Source organism: Rhineura floridana, chromosome 2 (assembly GCF_030035675.1).
Source record: "Rhineura floridana isolate rRhiFlo1 chromosome 2, rRhiFlo1.hap2, whole genome shotgun sequence".
NCBI classification, from domain to species: domain Eukaryota; kingdom Metazoa; phylum Chordata; class Lepidosauria; order Squamata; family Rhineuridae; genus Rhineura; species Rhineura floridana.
This window is the reverse complement of record NC_084481.1, coordinates 69,262,355-69,283,172: the sequence shown is the minus strand read 5'-3', so window position 1 is coordinate 69,283,172 and position 20,818 is coordinate 69,262,355. Positions and strand designations below refer to the sequence as shown.

Sequence of the window (20,818 nt, the reverse complement as noted above, 5' to 3'; positions counted from 1 at the left end):
TACCAGCCTGCCCATGTTATAAGCTGACAGAGAAGCCCTTTTCTATGTCCTGACTATGGTGGAGATTCAGCTGATAAGGATGAAAGTAGTGGGCTCAGCTGGCCTGCTCAACGTATGGGCAAAAACTTTCTGTGTAGATTAAATATATATATATATATTTGTACTTTATGGTTGGTTTGAATTGCTGTTAGCCACTCTGAGCAGTTTTTAAGCACTAGAAGGTGGGATAGAAACCTTGATATAAATACAAACTATAAACAGTGTTACCTGCTATACAATAAATTGACAAATGAGCTTCTAGAATTTTTTTCTTTTTCTGCTAATACTATAAAAGCATTTTATACAAATTATCTATTTTTCTTGCCCACCTTTACCTTGAGTGATAGGGTGGGCTTAAAGAGTCTCACACTGATTTTGAAAACTTCTGCTGTTCCTGAGCTGAGTTCAGAGTAAATTGCTTGAAAATGACAATAACAACCTATAGAAATGCACACTTCTTTATACATGAAGCATGTGCTTGTTGAATGCCCCATAATTGTTTCTCTGAGGAGGAATCTTTGTCTGTCCTTTGTGTCAAACATTAGATTCAGCCCATGGAATGCTTGTGCCATTCATATGGTTTCTTGCATTGTAATCACCAGCACTAGTTAATATCCATTCTTTAGTGTTTGGCTGAATGAACCACAGCATTAACCTCAGTGGTCACTTCTTTCCGTTTCATGACAACTCTTCCAGTAAGAATGCCATGTGCTGTTGTTCTCCATCTGAACGGTACACTCTTGACCGGCCTTCTGATTTATGGGCTTTTTTAAGGCAATAAGAACTTTTTAAAAAAATGAAAATAATAATAATAATAAACAATTACCAGTATGTTGCCAATGGTACACATAGTACCAAACATTTTAAGGGGTACATTTTTAGGCGGTGTGAATGCTCCATGACTGATTACATGAGCACAAAATGGATTCGATTCAGTGTTACTTTGCTTGGGCTATAATACAGCAGAGACATTTTCATCTACAAGCATTGTCTGATGACTAAGAGCTATCCAGTTGTCTGAAAGTTTCTCCACATGGAATGGTTCCAGGGATGCAGCTACATGGAGCAAGCAATGTCTGCCCTGGCCCATCTCTGGCTACACTGACAATGCTTTCTGGTGGAGAATTGTGTGACTGCAATGGCTGAAAACACGTGCGTCAGCACTCATGTGAATTACGACTGTGAAGGAGCAGCTGAAACGGGTGAAGTGTTATGTTCTCCACACAGCTGCAGTTAGAATTACTGTCTGAGTACAGCACTGGCTCAGGATATTTTGCTTTCCATAGGGTAATTTAGTCTTGTGGCACCATTCAGATACCAATTCCTGTCTTCATCTGTCCTCCCCATGGTGCTGCCTGAAGCAGGTTGTTTCATCCCATTGTCTGGCAGAGTTGGCCTTGCTAGGGTGGCCTAGTTTGGTCTACAGAAAGGTCATGGCCCCATCTACTCTAACATTAGGTATACCTGCTTTAAATAGAATAGTGTGTATTTGTGAAGGTATTCATAACATGAATTAACCCAAGAGTTTTATTTCCTCCTGTCATGTTGCATACTGTGGCTCTATGCCAACTAGAATGTCTCCTCCTGGCCCTTGCTGGGTCAGTCATGATGAATGGTGGGGGAAGCAGGGAAATGAATGACTCCCTAGGTTAGATATTGAAGGCCTTCATGAGACAGGGAATAATGCACTGGAATTAAGCTGTGTCCACGGTTTGGGGGCTTTTTGATGGCAAAGGACACTGGCTGTGCTATCCTTGCCCTGTTCAGGAAGTCACAGCTTCAACAGGCCTCTGTTTGAGCTACTATTGCTAAAAAGGGGATCCTGGTTAAATCTGGTGGAAGAGGGGTGCTGTTACTCCTGGTCCCTTATTTAGTGGATGCACAGGGATGAGGGTTCCACATGTTCTTCCTAGGTTAATGTCTACCCAAAGTCTTATATGTCAAACATTATCCTCACCTAAGTGAGTCCTGTTATCGACAGCGGATGACTGGAGTAGGTAAACCTAGAAAAATAAATCCTACCCAAGTTCCCCTTGGGACTGAGGAAGTATCAGGAAATGAAAGTAGGATTCCAAAGCAGAAAATATAAATATATTTTTTATATTTAGACTAAAGTCTGGTTTAGAAATACAAGTAACTGGCCACAGCCAGTACATAAAGTGCACATACAGTAGGGCCCTGCTTGTCGGCGCCCTGCTTTTCAGTGCTCTGCTAATATGGTGTCACCAGCAGGGCAATCAGCTGTAGCGCGGGGAGCTCCAGCCACCGTGCTCCAGCTGACAGCGATCAGCTGGTGTGCGTGAGCTCCCTGAGCTCCAGCTGATCGTGCGCTTCAGCTAACAGTGATCAGCTGTAGCGCGGCGGCTGGAGCTCCTCATGCTACAGCTGATCACTGTCAACTGGAGCACGGGGAGCTCCATCGCTACAGCTGAGTAGGGCCCCACTTTCCAGTGGTTTTCACTTTTCGGCGGGGGCCTGGAACAGAACCATATGAGTGGGGCCCTACTGTACAAAGTTACAGAATGCTGTTAAGGGTTTGGGGGTTGAGATAGATGATTTCTATGAGTCCCCTACACTATGACTATGCTTTTGATGGTGTATGTTTCAATGTCTTACTAACCTGTATCTGTTATTTCTTTACAGGAAAAGCTGTTGTTCTGTCATTTGCTTGCAGGTCTGAGACAGACCTTTGTCACAGAAGAGGGTAGTGTTATGCATTTAGGGTTGAAATGGATGGTTTCTATGAGTCCCCTTCCAGCCTCTGATTTGAAAACCTGCAACTGGAGGTGAGAAACCTGCTCTGCTGGTCAGATGAGTCTCCTTTGTTAATCTAATAGAGTGACCAGGTGGGCTAATGGGTCTGCCAAGTGCCCATTAACTGGCAAATGGGCCAAGGAGACCCTCCTGGGGCCTAAGAGAGGCTTGTGTTGTTAGTTGGGTCTGAGGAAAGGCTGGGAACTGGAGGCAGGCAGAGAGGCTGGCTCCCTGCACCATGGCTTTAGGATGACTTCTGTAAGCCTGATGGAAAGGAAAGATTTGTTTGACTGTTGATGCTTTGAACCCCTCCATCTTAAGCACAGGTTGGAATGTGTGTAAATAAATAAGCAATATTTCATAAAGACACCACAGTCTCCCCTGACCTTCTTTCCAAGGAAACCAAACCCTGGATAAGTGCAGGGACCCCTGGAGATCTCTTAATGCTCGGAGGTTGGGGTGGTGCGCAACAATACATTTGGTGTTAGCCGGTGCATAAAATGTGCATACAGACTTATAGAATATATGTGGCCTTAGTCAGTGCACAATACATAGATATAAAGCTGGTAGCAGCCAGGGCATAATATTTAAATAGGCATATTTATAAGTTCACTGTATAGTGCTATGCTTTAAAGCAAATACCGTGGATTCACATACAGAAGCCTCTTGCTTATAACAGCTTTACATTCTATACAGCTTCCACTTTATTGTGTACTTACAATATATTATGCCTTTCTGTCTCCAACCCAGAGCTTGAAGTAATTCATTACAAGTAATTCATTACTTTTTTGAGGAACGAGTGGGTAATTCCCTTACATTTTGATTGTAATAGAACAAAGAGTAATTTTATTACTTTTGTGGAGTAATTGTAATGTTTCCAGCATTACTTTTGGGCACTACTTGGGGGGGGAGCAGGGGAAGTCTTCTGCTCCTCTGATTTATGGGTGAAAATCATGTGCCTCAAACTGGGCTTCTGTGCAGCATCGATCTTCCTTCATGCTCTGTGGGTGGGTAGGAGGTGACGAGGGAGAAGGTGGAGAGTGAGACGGGGTGGAGTGGAGAAAATTGTTTAAAAACATGGATGGTGGTGGTGAAGAATGGAGTGGAAAAAAGAAGTCAGAGGGCAAGAACGTGGATAAAAGAGGAGAAGGAGGCAGCAGCAGAATGGAGATAAAGAACTGTGGAGGTGAAAGATGACGGGTGTGGGTATGGGTGAATACTATGTTTGCACTTTGCACACAAAGTGGCCTCCACCACCCTCTCTGGCTACTGTGATGCATTTGCAGTATTTTAACTTTTTTGCATCTCAGGGGAAAATGTTTGCTTGGGTGAGTGTCCCTTAGTTGGTGGCAGGACAGGGCCCAGGAGGTGGTTAAATGAGAGAGATTATGCTTGCAGGCTGGGGGGGGTTGCACTTGGTTTGACGTGCAAAGATCTGAGTAGTGGCCTCTGCCTCCCTCCCCACCTCCCTTACCACCATTGCTATCTTATGGATAAAAAGACTTATTCTACTAGCTCTGTATGTGTGTGTTTATTTTTAATGTTGTTTTAGGCTACTTAGATGTGCAGCAGCGAAGGCCAGCACCTTGTAGGTGTTTTTTTAAAAAAAGTAACTGAAATGTAATTGCAGTGATTACTTTTGAGAAAAAGTAAAGTAATCAGTTACTTTCAGAGCAATTGCAATTGTAATGGTAATTACTACTTTTGGGGGTTATGTAATTGTAACCAGAGCTTGGAAAAGTTACTTTTTTGAACTACAACTCCCATCAGCCCAATCCAGTGGCAATGCTGGCTTGGGCTGATGGGAGTTGTAGTTCAAAAAAGTAACTTTTCCAAGCTCTGATTGTAACTGTAATTCATTACTTTTTAAAAGTAATCTTCCAAGCTCTGCTCCAACCTCCCACCTACTCTGTTCTGTCTCTTTTATAGGCAATGCTGAAGGCTGCACACATGGTGGGGGCTTCCCACGGCTCAACAAGATTGGCTCCTGCCAACCCCTAGAAGGAGACTATGCTACAGGTTGTGCACTCTCAGAGTCTCAATGCTTTTGTATGCAGTCTCTCCTTGAAAGCAGCACACAAATGCTTCTCTCTCTTTCTGGCTGCCTTCCCAGGCTCTCCGGCTAGGGTTGCCAGGTCAGAAGCATCCCAAACCCTGTGATTTCAGGGGCGGGCCCTAGTGATTTCAAGGGGGCAGGCCCTAGTGATGTCATGGGGTGGGCCCTAGTGATGTCATTAACCATGATACATTAAGTTTCAACCACAGTTGCTTGGAGCATACCACTCAAACAAAAAAAATTATCTGATTGGAAATTGATAGAAATCTTAGCTAAATAAGGGAGTTTCCAGGTCCAGCTGAAGTGATGGGATCATTCCTTCTCACCTGCTTAGACAGCATGGTAAGGAACATTTAATTTAATCTACTTGCTTCTGGCAAGAAGGATTTAAGTGCCCTCAGGCTAGGCCATTCACCAGAAGGCCATTGTAGGAAGAAAGCCTAATATTGTGGAGATGTTAGATGAGAACACTCAGGAATAAAAATGGATTCCCCGGAAAGCTGCAATTCTAAACATACTTAACTAAAGGACTAAGCCCCATAGAACTCAACAGGACTTACATTAGAATAGATATGGTTAGGATTGTGCTGTTGGTAAGGCTTGACTAGGGATCCTCTGAAACGATATCCATATCGAAGCAAGGTTGGCAACCCTCTGCCTGGAATGCCCTGCCTGACTTTTAACATGGCTGCTTGACTTGGCTTGACTTGACTCTTCACTGCAGAGAGAGATTTGAGAAATGAGGAAGAGTTAAGAAGATTCTCTACTCTTTCCTACCTACTCTGTGGGCTGCTATAAACTCATTTTGACAGCCAACCCAATTCCAGTGAGTAATAATTGACAGAGAGAAAACACACATGGTTTGATCTACCTTCACAGGCAGTAGATTGGGAACAACAGCAAATGAAGCCACACTTCCCAGTATGTGAATTCTCTTTTACCACTATTGGGCAAGAAACAAACCATCATGCAAATAACAAGGTGTATCATCAGTGGGTTTAAGGGGGTTGAGGTGACCACATGGAATCACTGTTGTTGCTTCTATGGATGTAAGGAAGTAAGGTTAAAGATAAATGAAATGCAAATAGAAAAAGAAAAAAAAAACAGTGATGATTTCCTAAATGGAATACCATACCAAATACAAGATTCCTATGAGTAAGACAGAAAACTCACCATCCCACAACCAGTCAGGGTTCCTAACCAAAACTAAAAAAATCCTGGCAGCCAGTCAACCACAGTCACAGAATTCCTCACGCAGCGCAACCTGACCTGGGTGCTGCAGTTAGTGCAGAATGCTGCGGCACAATTTCTGACATCAGTGAGACCCTGTCAGCACACAATATCTCTCCTCTGAAATCTGCACTGGTTGCTGATTTGCTACCAGGCAAAGTTCAAGGTGTGCTTTCAATGTTAGGGTTCCACATAATCCTGTTATACTCTTGTGAGAAATCAATCCATTAGCGTGGCAGTACCTACACTTTGGAACTCCCTGCCTATTGGCATTAGGCAGGCGCTTCATAGTACTAATTTTGGCACCTGCTAAAACATTTTTGTTTAGGCAAGCCTACCCAGGCATGTAGAAGCTGTTCTGTTTTTTATCTGTTTTTGTTGGTTTTATTATTTTGAGTGTTTTAAAATACTTGTCTTTATCTGTTTATGCCAGTAATTTTATTGCTTTAATTCCTTCTATAAACCATTTTGAGGGTTTTTTTTTTACAATAAAGCACTATATAAATGTTGTAAATAAAATACGTAAATAAGTTTCAGAGTTACTGTGGCCCTTGGGTCTCTTTCCTCTTTTAGGCACAAGGGAATCTGCCTTATACCGAGTCAGGCCATTTGATACCATATCTAGCTCAGTACTAATGATGTGGTCTAGCATTGGCTCTCCAGGATTCCAGGCAATAGTATCTTCCAGAGGTTGAATTTTGGATCCTTTCATGCAAAGCATGTGCCCTACCACTGAGATACAGCCCTGTTTAAAAAAGTACCTTTTAAAATTATCCTTTTCAATTCACTAATGAATGCACTATTTAAATAACATCCCAGAAGAAAATAAAGATCTAATAAGGAACAGATCTGAGGCTTTAAACTTAGTTGACAGAGACCCAGAACTATGGACGGAAGTCAGAGACATTATCAGGAAAGAATGCAAAACACAATACCTCTAGTTAAAAGAGAGAAAGACCTCAATGGATGACTGAAGAAACTCTTAAAATAGTTAAAGAGAGAAGGAAAGCAAAAGCAAAAGGAGATAGACCCACGGTGAGAACCCTAAATGCAACAATACAGTGACTAGTACGTAGGGACAAAGAGAACTATTACAATGGTTATTGTATACAAATAGAAGAGAACAACAAAAACGGTAGAACCAGAGCCCTATTCCAGAAGATTAGAGAAATTAAAGGGAAATTTAAACCAAGGGTAGGGGTGCTGAATAATCAACAGGGGAACACACTGACTGACCAAGATGAAATTAAGGGAAGATGGAAGCAGTACACTGAAGAACTCTATAAAAGAGATGCAAGGATGACAGATTCATTCATGGAGGAACTGTATGATGGAGAACCAGAAATTTTAGAATGTGAGGAGAAAGGTTCTCTTAAAATACTTGGAAGAAACAAATCACCAGGAAGAGATACCAGGCATACCAATAGAGTTGCTACAAGCTACCGAGACTGAATCAGTTCAAATTTTGACAAAAAATTGTCAACAAATATGGAAAACTAAACAATGGCCCTCAGACTGAAAGTGGTCAGTATACATCCCAATTCCAAAGAAAGGGGGTCCCAGGGAATGCAGTAATTATCGAACTATTGCCTTAATATCCCATGTAAGTAAAGTAATGCTCAAGATTCTACAACAAAGGCTCTTACCATATATGGATCAAGAAATGCCAGATGTCCAAACAGGATTTAGAAAGGGAAGGGGCACCAGAGATTATATCTCAAACATACGTTGGATAATGGAACGAACCAAGGAATTTCAGAAGGAAATCACCCTGTGCTTTATAGATTACAGCAAAGCCTTTGATTGTATAGATCATGAAAAACTATGGAATGCCTTAAAAGAAATGGGGTGCCACAGCGGCTGATTATCCCGATGCACAACCTCTGGACAAAAGCCTACAGTAAGGACAGAATATGGAGAAATTGATTGGTTCCCAATTGGAAAGGGTGTGAGACAGGGATGTATTTTATCACCCTACTTGTTTAATATATACACAGAACATATCATATGGAAAATGGGATTGGACCAAGATGAAGGAAGTGTGAAAATTGGAGGGAGAAATATCAATAATTTAAGATATGCAGATGATACCTTACTACTAGCAGAAACCAGTAATGATTTGAAACAAATGCTGATGAAACTTAAAGAGGAAAGCACAAAAGCAGGACTACAGCTGAACGTCAAGAAGACTAAAGCAATGACAACAGAAGATTTATGTAACTTTCAAGCTGACAATGAGGACATTGTTGTCAAGGATTATCAATACCTTGGCAGTTATTAACCAAAATGGAGACAATACTCAAGAAATCAGAAGAAGGCTAGGACTGGGGAGGGCAGCTATGAGAAAACTAGAAAAGGTCCTCAAATGCAAAGATGTATCACTGAACACTAAAGACAGGATCATTCAGATCATGGTATTCCCAATCTCTATGTATGGATGTGAAAGTTGGACAGTGAAAAAAGCGGATAGGAGAAGAATCAACTCATTTGAAATGTGGTGTTGGAGGAGAGCTTTGCGCATACCATGGACTGCAAAAAAGACAAATAATTGGGTGTTAGAATAAATTAAACCAGAACTATCACTGGAAGCTAAAATGATGAAACTGAGGTGATCATACTTTGGACACATAATGAGAAGACAGGATTCACTAGAAAAGACAATCATACTGGGAAAAACAGCAGGGAGTAGAAAAAAAGGAAGGCCAAACAAGAGACTGATTGATTCCATGAAGTCCACAGACCTGAACTTACAAGATCTGAACAGGGTGGGTTATAACAGATTCTGTTGGAGGTCGCTGATTTATAGGGTTGCAATAAGTCGCGATTGACTTGAAGGCACATAACAACAACAACAATGAATGCACAGCATACTAGGCAGATCCACTCCATGCATTTAAAGGGCATTCAACATTGAAGCACATGAATCCCGCTACAGAATCATGGGAACTGTTGTTTGTTAAGGATGGTGGGAACTATAACTATGAGGGGGAAACTTCACTTCCCAGGATTCTTTGGGGAAAGTCATGTACTTTAAATGCCAGTTGGATTTTAATGTTTTAATGTATTTGTATGTTTTTATTCTATATGTCACTCAGAGTGGCTGGACAACCAGCCAGATGGGCGACTAATAAATCAAATAAATAAATAAATAAATGTGCTTTACATGTGTATCTGCATTACTTCATAAATTTTGCTGGCATATAAATCATTTTAATTAAATTTTAAATTGAAAATCAGCTACAAAGTTTATTGCATGACCATAGGCTATGCACCATCTCTCAGCCTAAGCTGCTCCTCAGGGTAAAAATAGAGGGGAACCATGACCACCCCAATGAAGAAGGGCACACTTAAAATGTAGGGGAAATAATAATTTGTAAATAATAATTTACAACCATGGTGTGAAATCAGATACATATTGAGACATAGTATGAAGAAATATTAATATAAGAATGAATGTCAAATATGTTTATTATTTACACAACCTGTAAAGATATTTATAGTGCCATCCTATGCATGTTTACTCAGAAGCAAGTCTCAATGTATTCAATGGAGCTTACTCAGACAGGGAAGCATGCACCAGACTTCACTCACCCAAGCCAAAATTCAGAATCATGCCACTTTAAGCTGTTTCACAACTGTTTTGTAATTGTTTTATGGTTATTGGGTTTTAAATGGCTTAATTTCTTGTTGTGAGCTGCCTTGGTTTCCAATCCTACCTCACAGGGTTGTTGGAAATATTCCATATACACACACACTGGAGATGTAAAAATACATACACCCTATATAATAGTTTACTGTCAAAACCAGTTGGCCATTGCAGAACTTTTTTTAATAAAATGTATTAGTTTCCTGCCAAATAAAGCAGTGCTAAGTAAGCCCTGCATAACTGCTTTTAAAAAAAAGGATCAGAGGGGGAGAGAAAGATTTACAACACAATCCCTTTCTATGTTTACTCAAAAGTACCATTAATTTTCAGCAAAATCCTAACCATGTCTACTCAAAAGTAAGTCCTAATGAATTCAATGGAGTTAACTCCCAGGTATGTGGAATTAGCATTCCAGCTTTACTCCCAGAAAAGCTTCATATTGGGAAGGTTTTCAAAACAGTTTATGAATAAGACAAATAAACTGCCTTCTTCAGCAGTCCAGTAAAAGTTAAACTTGTTTGACTCCATAATTGGAAAAGTATAACACTGCAGCATGCACACTTTTTAAAACTTCTGTTCAAAAATTAATTGAAAGATAAAATTGCTGTAAACCGCCCAGAGAGCTTTGGCTATGGGGCGGTATATAAATTGAATAAATAAATAAATAAAATGTATAATATGCCATTTTTGCAAGTAATTAATAAAACCTTCATGCACACTTTTATTATAATTATATCTAAAATTGTTTACTGTGTATGCCCATCGAGATCCTGCTGTGATCTTCTACTGTAGTGCAATCCTATTCATGTTTGCTCAGAAGCAAGTCCCAATCTTGTACAGAGAACGTACACTTTGTGCTGCTAACAGCTATATATTTACTGAATTCCTGATGTGAGACAAGAAGGAAAAGGAAACTGTTCTCAGAACTTGAAATGGGATTTAGGTATTGCCTGGGGGGAGGGGTCAAATCTTGTCAGTCACAACCCTGACTTCACTTATTGGCTAAAAACCTGAAAGGACAGGGATTAGAGCAGCTGGTTCAAACCGAAGTTGGGGGGCGGTTGACATTTTGGTTTATATCTTTTGTACCAGACCACCTAGAAACTTATTTTTTTAAAAAGAAAAGAAAAGAAAGAAAGCTAAGAGTCTAGAGATTAAGGTGACTCACCCAGGGAACTGGAGAGGACTCCAAAAATCCGGAGTCTCTGGGCAAAAACCGGAGACCTGGCAATCCTATCTCCAGCAGCCTGTCCTTGAGAGCGGTATAAACAAGACGGAGAAGCAAGAAAGAGGGGGAGAAGGAGAAGAAAACAGAAGAAAATTCAACATTCTTTTCTCAGACAGCTGATTTGTTCAGCTATGACACACAGGGGAAATAACAGCGATTTTACTGGAAGAAAGAGGCAAAAAAGCAGCTGTCTACAATAGTGCAATCCCACAGCTCGCAGGATTTTATTGTCTGATCTGCTTGTTTTTAATGGCTGTTGGTTTTGTTAGTAGGTTGTGTTTTTAACTTATTTTGCACTGTGTTGAATGTGTGCAATCGTATGCACATGTGTAAAAATACAGGTTATAAATGTACTACTACTACTACTGCTACTACTACTTTCAATACTAATAATAATGAATAGGTGGCATTCAGTGCTAGTCCTATTCAGAGTAGACCCACTGAAGTTAATAGGCATGACTAACTTAGGTTCATTAATTTCAGCAGGTCTACTGAGTAAGACTTAGTTGAGTATAACTTGTTCTTCGTTATTGTTGTTGTTGTTGTTATTTCCAGAGGGGTAGCCATGTTAGTCTCATGCAACAAAACAACCAAGAGTTGTGGCACTTTAAACAGGAACACGTTATTATAGCATAAGCTTATGTAGACCTGATCAGATCCGTCATCATCATGATGTTGAAAAAGTGGGTTGCTAGTACGATGACAGTTGGCCTCAGGATTTTTTTCTTTTGCTTGTTTTTCCCACTTGCCTGCCCATTTTTCTCTGCTTGCCTGCCAACCACTCCCCTTTTTTTGTAAAAAGAAAAATCATTGATATATTTCTTCTTTGTATCTGTTGTATATAAGATATATGGTACCAGCCACTATCTGTGCTTCTTACTTGTTTAAATACAGACATTTTGTCTTATTTTACAACCAACAAAAACATATCCTTTAACATATGCTGCATTTATCTGGGTAACTAATCATTCTATGCTACAGGTCTTCTCAATTCATAGCCACAGTTTTCAAAAGAACATTATCTACGTATCAATAACTCCCATCGTTATGGTATCCATATGCTTCTCAAGCATTTATATTTCAGCTGGAGTAAAGGCAGCAATAACATTTTTTCTCCCTCTTCAAATGGTAGCAGCAGCATCTTAATTATTTCATAGTTACTGTTTCTTTGCTTGGCTGGATTAAGAAATGTTGAATAAAAAGAAATTCAAGGGTAAACAAAGCTAGGGATCTTCTGTAATATCAGCCTACACTTAATTAAGGTTTGGTGCCTTCTCAGATGGTGCCAACAAATGAGAAAATGCTCTGCTCTTTGTGTGGCTGTTGGTTCAAGCCTCTGGTGGGACTCCACTTGTTGGAGGAGAAAGGGGGACCTCTATGCAAGAAAGGGACATAGTTCATTGGCAGAGCACATCCTCTACCAAACATTTAATCCTTGACATCTCTAGGTAGATATGGAAAAAACTCATCTCTGAAATCCTGAAGAGCTGCTGATGTAAACTAGGGACCAGAGCTTGGAAAAGTTACTTTTTTGAACTACAACTCCCATCAACCCAATCCAGTGGCCATGCTGGCTGGGCCTGATGGGAGTTGTAGTTCAAAAAAGTAACTTTTCCAAGCTGTGCTAGGGACTGGCAGAAGGAGCAGAGGAACAGAGGAAGCTGCCTTATACCAAATCAGACCATTTGTCCATCTAGCTCAGTATTGTCTACACCAGTGGTTCCAAAATCTTTTCCCCATGGACCACTTGAAAATTGCTGAGGGTCTTGGTGGACCACTTCATGATTTTTCTGCCTATTGTAGCAATTTTAATGCACTGTGCTAGATGCTGCATGATTTTTAATAGTAGTTTTACTATCACAATGTAGACCACCTGAATGAAGCTCATGGACCACCTGAATGAAGTCCAAGGACCACAGTTTGGGAGCCCCTGGTCTATAATGACTGGCAGCAACTCTCCAGGATTTCAGATAGGGTTCCCTCCCAGCCCTACCTGGAGATGCTGGGGGTTGAATCTGGGACCTTCTGCATGCAAAGCAAGTGCTCTACCACTAGCTGTGGCCCTTTCCCAGTACCTTCTACTAGTAGAACTCTGGCTGATCAGCAAACGTTTCTGACACCGAATTGTTTGAGAGAAGCAACAAAAATGTTTTTTTTTCTCACCTAGATTAGGCTGCTGAAATGAAGAACATAAGAAGAGCCTGCTGGATCTGGCCAATGGCCCATCTAGTCCAGCACCCTGTTCTCACAGTGGCCAACCAGATGCCCATGGAAAAACTGCAAGCAAGACCCGAGCGCAAGAGCACTCTCCCCTTCTGTAGCTTCCAGCAACTGGTATTTGGAAGCATATTGCCCTTGACTATGGAGACAGAAGCCATCAAGGCAAGTAGTCATTGATAGTCTTATCCTCCATGAACTTGTCTAATCCTCCTTTAAAGCCATCCATGTTGGTGGCCATCACTGCCCCTTGTGCGAACAAATTCCACAGTTTATGCACAATGTGAACAAGTACTCTCTTTTGTCTGTCCTGAGTCTTTCAACATTCAGCTTCATTGGATGTCTACAAGTTCTGACGTTATCAGAGGAGAAAATTTTTTCTCTATGCAATTTCTCCATGCCATGCATAGTTTTATACACTTCCATCATGTCATCTCTTACTTGCCTTTTCTCTAAACTAAAAAGCCTCAAATACTGCAATCTTTCCTTATAGAGGAGTTCCATTTTGGTTGCCTTTTTCTGAACCTTTTCCTAATCTACAATATCCTTTTTGAGGTGAGACAACCAGAAATGTGCACAGTATTCCAAATGTGGCTGCACCATAGATGTGACAGCATTTGAAAACGAAGCAGGAGTGGACTTTTGTATGAAAGAACTGAGCTCATTTCTGAGCTAGATGTAGCATGGTCTGACTCAGACTGCTTTCACACATGGGGCTGATTGCATTAGTTTAACTGATTAAAAAGGAAGCACTTCTGTCCTGATTTCTCAAACCCCTTTCACACTGCAGTCCCTGTTATACCGACATTTTGCGCAACAGTCATTCACACACACCCAGAGCTACAATGAACAGAGCAGAGTTTTTCTCCTCCCCTACATTTTAGGGGGTTTGGTGTATTTCCCCTGCAACTTGGTTTTTGAGGCTCATGGAGGCAGCCCTGGGGGTTGGGGGGTGGCGCCTGCTATTGTGGCCGCCAGGAGCTCGTGGAGGTGGCTCTCCTTATCCTTAATATTTATTTCGGGGGCTGCAGGCGGCGGCGGCAGCTTCAGCGACCATTGGGAGTTCACAGAGGTGGCTCATTTTACCCTTGCTCTCCCCGTCTCGGCTGGACTATGCCACAGCTCCCGGCTGTGGCTCCAGTCGACTGTGGGGTGGGGAAGCACCTGATAACGCACCTCCCTTCACCTTTCTTTGGCCCCAGTCCTTTGGCGGCTGTTAATGCAGCTCGCGGCTGCAGCTCAGGGGCAGCTCTTGCTCATTCTCTCCCTGTTTAAGGTGGCTCCTGCTAATTTCCCCCTTTTGTTTTAAGGCGGCTCCTGCTCATTTCCCTCTGTTCCACACTGCATGCTGGGATGCCTGTCATGTGAGCGGCTGTAACTAGCGGAAAACTCCCACGATGTTCCGTATTCCCAGTCTTGCTAACGAATTATTTGTGGTATCATTTGTCACTGAAATTAGTGCTAAAAGTCCGTTACATTCCACCAGAATTCCAGAGCTAGCTTGTGCGTCATGTGAAAGGTCAAATATAATGCGGAAATTAACAGGTAAGAAACTGTCAGAATAACAGAATAAACTGCAGTGTGAAAGCACCCTCAGAATAAGACAGCTTCCTATGATGTTCTTCTGTACTGAAGGGAATTGACCAAATCTACATACATTACCTTCTCATAGGTTGTATTGGAAAATATGCAAAAGAATATTGTAATTTCGAGGAGATAGGTGGTGTCCAACAATTGCCCCTTTAATGACCTATCTGAGGCCTATGTAGGGGCCTGAATCTGCTTAATAGTATGCATATGCTTTCATATGTAGCTGTGTCATTGCAAATATTAGAATCCTTGTAGATGGTGTCCTTTAAGGAGTTAATTCTGTGGAGGAATATATTATGTCATAAGAGGGGCTGTGGACTTCATGTCAAGGCGACAGAGAACTATGTGGCACTGGATAGTTGCCAAGCATCTAATGTGCATGAGATCAGCAGAGGAGCAACCAGCTATCTCTGTTGGTTAGTTGCCACGTCTTTGAAGTTACATTAGCCAATGGTCTTGCAAGAACACTGTCGAGGCCACAGGAATGGAATGTGAATGAAGAAGCTCCAGTGACACAGTGAAATAGTATATAAGTCTGATAATGCCGCTGTTCAGAGAGATCCCACCACATACCATGAAAAGTGGAGGTCTTGAGAAGATGACCCTTGACTTGCAAGAGTTTGAAATAATTGTTAAAGGGGATTCTCCAACAACTGAAAGAGCCGTAAGATTATCTGCTTATGCTTTACTTTGTTCTTTATGCCTTCATCCTATGAATAAAACCTTTTAAAGAGCAAACTTGGTATCTCTTTATTGCCTGTCTCAATTTAAAAAAAATCTCTGCCCCTCTGGCAGAACATAGGTGTATTATATATAGCAGGTATGGGGAATATTTGGACCTCCAGATGTTGCTGAAATACAACAGCCCCAGCCATCAGTCCCAGCCAGCATGGCCAAAGGCTGGGGATTATGGGAATTGTAGTTCGGCAACAACTGGAGGGGCAAAGATTCCCAACACCTGATACACAGGAATCTTGCCTGAATTTGTAGATCCCTATGCTTCAATTATGTAATTGACCTTGTAATAATTAGTCTCAGCTCCATGATGAATTATGGATAGCAAAGAGGATGAACAGTTATGAAATCCCCCCCTCTAATTCAATACTCCTAAACTGGTTAGAGTAGTAGCTTCTGGCTCACATAAACTTGAACCTCAGCAGTCCCCTGCTATAGGGCTGCCTGCCGAGATTGGGGGCTTAGGGTAGTAGGAAACTGTTTGTCTAGCCTTGAATATGAGTACAGAATGGGGATAAGCTATCCCCCTCCCCCCATCTCTGTCCCTATGCTGTATGGTTCTAGTATTATGAGGGAGAAAAAATTCTCTCTATGCATAATTTTGTACATCTTGCCATTTATTTATTTATTAAATTTATTAGTCGCCCATCTGGCTGGCTGTCCAGCCACTCTGGGCAACGTACAAAATAAAAACATACAAATACATTAAAACATTAAAAATCTCAACAATAATAATAAAACCTAACCCACCACAAAAGCCTGCCTGAAGAGCCAGGTCTTCAAGGCCTGGCGGAAGCTCATCATAGAGGGGGCATGGTGGAGATCATTTGGGAGGGAATTCCACAAAGTGGGGGCCACAATTGAAAAAGCCCTCTCCCTAGTTCTTACCAGTCTAGCTGTTTTAACTGGTGGGATAGAGAGAAGGCCTTTTGAGGCTGATCTTGTTGAGCGGCATCCCTGATGATGTTGGAGGCGCTCCTTCAGATAGACTGGGCCGAAACCGTATAGGGATTTAAACGTCAAAACCAACACCTTGAATTGGGCCTGGAAAAGATCCGGTAACCAGTGCAACTCCAGCACTGGAGTGATGTGATCTCGCCGGTGGCTGCCTGTAATCAGGCGAGCCCCCACATTCTGTACCAGTTGCAGCTTCCAGACCATTTTGAAGGGTAACCCCACATAGAGCGCATAACAGTAGTCTAGGCGAGAGGAGACCAGGGCATGTACCACAGATGGGAACAGATGGTTGGGAAGGTAGGGGCGCAGCCTCCGTATCAGATGGAGTTGATACAGCGCCGCCCAGCTCACAGCTGAGACCTGAGCCTCCATGGACAGCTGGGAGTCAAGAATGACCCCCAGGCTGCGGACCTGGTCTTTCAGGGGCAATTGTACCCCATTGAGCACCAGGTCAACATCCCCCAACCTTCCCTTGTCTCCCACAAACAGTACCTCGGTTTTGTCAGGGTTCAGCTTCACCTTATTCCTTCCTATCCAGCCACTGACCAACTCCAGGCACTTGGATAGGCTTTCTACAGCCAACCTCGGTGAAGATTTGAATGAGAGACAGAGCTGCGTGTCATCAGCATACTGGTGACACTGCAGCCCAAATCTTCTGATGATAGCCCCCAGCGACTTTATATAGATGTTGAACATCATCGGGGAGAGGATGGAGCCCTGTGGCACCCCACAAGTGAGAGGCCACGGATCCGAAACCTCATCCCCCAATGCCACTCTGGTACCTACCAGAGAGGAAGGAATGGAACCACTGCAATACAGTGCCGCCTATGCCTAACCTCTTCAGGCGGTCCAGAAGGATACCATGGTCAATGGTATCAAAAGCCGCTGAGAGATCCAGGAGGACAAGGAAGGTGCATTCGCCCCTATCCAACGCCCTCCTCATACTATCCACCAAGGTGACCAAGGCCATTTCAGTCCCATGTCCAGCCCTGAAGCCTGATTGAAATGGATCCAGATAATCCGCTTCCTCAAAATGCACTTGCCATGTCTCCCCTTACCTTTTTTCTAAATGAAAAAGGCCCAAATGTTATAATCTTTCTTCATAGGGGAGTTGATTGAGCCCCATAATAATAATTCTTGCCCCTTTCTGGACTTTTTTGAGTTCTACAATATCCTTTTTGAGGTCTGGCATCCTGAACTGTGCAACATATTCCATGTGGAGTATCATAGATTTGTATAACAGCATTCTGATCCTGGCAGTTTTATTTTCAATTTGTTTCCTAACGGTCCCTCACTCGGCATTTGCCTTTTATATAGCTGCCACACACTGGATCAACATCTTCACTGACCTATCTCCAAGATCGCTTTCCTGGTCAGACCCCATCACCATATATGTGAAGTTAGCATTTTTTTGCCCTAATGTGCATTATTTTATACTTGCTTACATTGAGCATTTGTCATTTAGTGCCCATTTACCCACTTTGGAGATACTTTTGGAGGTCCTCACAATCCCTTTTTGTTTTACCACCATGAACAATTTGTTAGTGAACTGACTACCTTGACTGCCTTATAAGAAAAATTACAACATTTAGGGCTTTTTAGTTTAGAGAAATGGTAATAGGGCACATGGTAGAGATGTATAAAATTAGGCAGTGTGGAGAAAATGGAAAGCGAACCCCTTTTCCACCTCTTTCCTAAGAGTAGAACTCATAGATAGATATCCAATGAAGCTGAATGTCGGATGATTCAGGATGGACAAAAGAAAGCACTTCTTCACACACACATAGTTAAACTGTGGGATTCACTCCCACAAGAGGTAGCGATGGCCACCAACTAGAAGGGCTTTAAAAGAGGATTAGACCAATTCGTGGAGGAAATGGCTATCTTCCATTTCTACTGCTGGAGGCAATTTGTCCCTCTAAATACCAGGTGCTGGGAATTGCAGGTGAGGAGCATGGTGTTGCGCCTAGCTGCTGCTTTGGGAAGCATGTGGTTGGCCATTGTGAGAACAGAGTGCTGGACTATGGGAGGCTCTGGCTTGATCCAGCAGCACTCTTCTTACGTTTTTAGAAAACATTTCATCAGAGAAAAATATTGAAATAAAGTGAAATAATTAATTTGCAACTGAAATGAATTGTGTTGCAAATTACTTTCATTTGAAATGATTTTTAATTCATTATTTATTTATTAGATTTATATCCCGCCCTTCCTCCCAGTAGGAGCCCAGGGCGGCAAACAAAAGCGCTAAAAACACTCTAAAACATCGTAAAAACAGACTTTAAAATATATAACAAAACATCCTGAAAAACATATTAAAACAAAACATCTTTTTAAAGCTTTTAAAACATATTTTATTGTGTGTGCTGCATACATAATTCACAAAGGGATTCTTTACAGGTTTGGGTTATAGGAATTCCTAGGACCAGTACCTTACCTTCTTGGCCTGATTGCTTTTTCTGTACATGACAGTTGACACATGGCTTTCATACTCTCATAATGCTTGAAGCAGTCATTAAAGCAGGGATGCTACATCATAACTGTATGTGAAGGACAAGGAACCTGTCGCTCTCCAGCGACAGGCAACATAAGAACATAAGAAGAGGGCTTCTGGATTAGGTCAAAGACCCATCTTGTCCAACATTGTGTTCTCACAATGGCCAACCAATGTGAAAAGCCTGCAAGCAGCCAGCACGTCCAGGAATAATGGGAGTTGTCCACCAACATTTAGAAAGCCACAAGTTTCCCTGCTGTATGCTTTTTTGTGTGTTACACAGAGCTAAGCTGTCTTGAGTAAAGGAGCATCCATGAGTTTGGCTCTGAGAAAAGGGAAATTCCTGAAAATAAGTCCCATCTGGCAAATTCAGGTGAGGAACTGGCAGAGGCAGAAGCTGTTTGGTAGGTCTCATGTTTGAATTGAGGCCAAATTTATTATCTTTTCATTATATTATCCTGCATATTAGTTTTCAGTGAACCCAGTGGAGAAGGTTTTAAGCAGAAGCCAAATACCGAATGGGCATGATGACTGGATTAACCTTCTTATCACTGCAGGTGTTGGAGCAAGATTAGTTCTCTGGACTGGACTGGATTGCTGCTTTCCCAGTTATACTTTTCAATGCAGCTAAGTGGAGGGATTTCTCTTCCAAGTGTATCCGCATATTGTTTTCCTGTTGCATTGTTCATTTACTTTTGTAACATCCAGATGCTTGATTTGAATTCCCAACTCTTTCTCTTGGGAGGACACTTCCTTTGTATTGCATTTCTGAATTCCTGAAAGGCTTCAATTACATTGCAATTATGAACAATGATTTATTCTAATGTAAATTTCAGTTCGCTTGATTGCATTCTTATGACTTCCATGTGAAATATGGGCGTTCCCCCGCCCATTGTTAGCCTTTATGTGTTTCTAACAAACTACCATGGATGGTTTGGCTCTTTACCTTCTGACATATATAATGTTAAAGGTGAGACAGTCACTTTTTTCTTTTTTGTCATTGGGTGAATACTGTTGAAGACTATTGGGAAGATTGGATCATAATAAATGTTATGTCCAAGTATTTCAATACAGGCAACAATGGCTGGTTTTGCTGTGGATGTGTCATGCCTAGTTACTCTATTATTCTGTTGCCATGAGTAAAGTTGCCATATTTTCCTTTCCATGCATTGCTTTGTCATAATTTTGTGGTTCTTTGGTTATGGCAATTCTGTTCTCACTATCTTAAAAGTTAACTTATAAGAGTTAACTTATAAGAGCATAAGAAAAGCTCCTGGATCAGGCCACTGGCCCATCTAGTCCAGCATCCTGTTCTCACAGTGGCCAACTAGTTGCCTATGGAAAACCCACAAGCAGGACCTAAGCATAATAACACTCTCCCTTCCTGCAGATTCCGGGAGGCCTCTGACAGTGGAGGCAGAACATAGCAATTGTAGCTAGTAGCCACTGATATCCTTATCCTGCTTGAATTTATCTAGTCCTTTATTGAAGCCATCCAAGTTGGGGGCCATCACTACTTCTTGTGGGAACTGTGTGAAGGACTTTCTTCTGTCTGCCCTGAATTTTCCAACATTCAGCTTGTCCACAAGTTCAAGTGTTATGAGACAGGAAGAAAACATTTATCTGACCATTTTCTCCAGACTATGCATAATTTTATACCCCTCTATCATGTGTCTCCTTACTTGCATATTGTTTAAACTTAGAAGCCCCAAGTGCTGTAACCTTTCCTCATAGGTGGTTGATCCATCCCTTTCATCATTTTGGACGCCGTTTTCTGAACCTTTTAGAGCTCTGCAATATCCTTTTTGAGGTGAAGCAACCAGAATTGTATACTGTATTTCAAGCGTGGTCACATAACAGATTGATATAATGGCA

General features: G+C 41.7%; 1 protein-coding gene across 1 annotated transcript in view; it reads right to left on the bottom strand.

Annotated features, from left to right (window-relative positions):
* Window positions 1-20,818, bottom strand: part of LOC133376541 (neurogenic locus notch homolog protein 1-like) — a 231,175-nt gene that overhangs the window by 10,497 nt on the left and 199,860 nt on the right. The gene's annotated exons all lie outside the window — the stretch shown is intronic.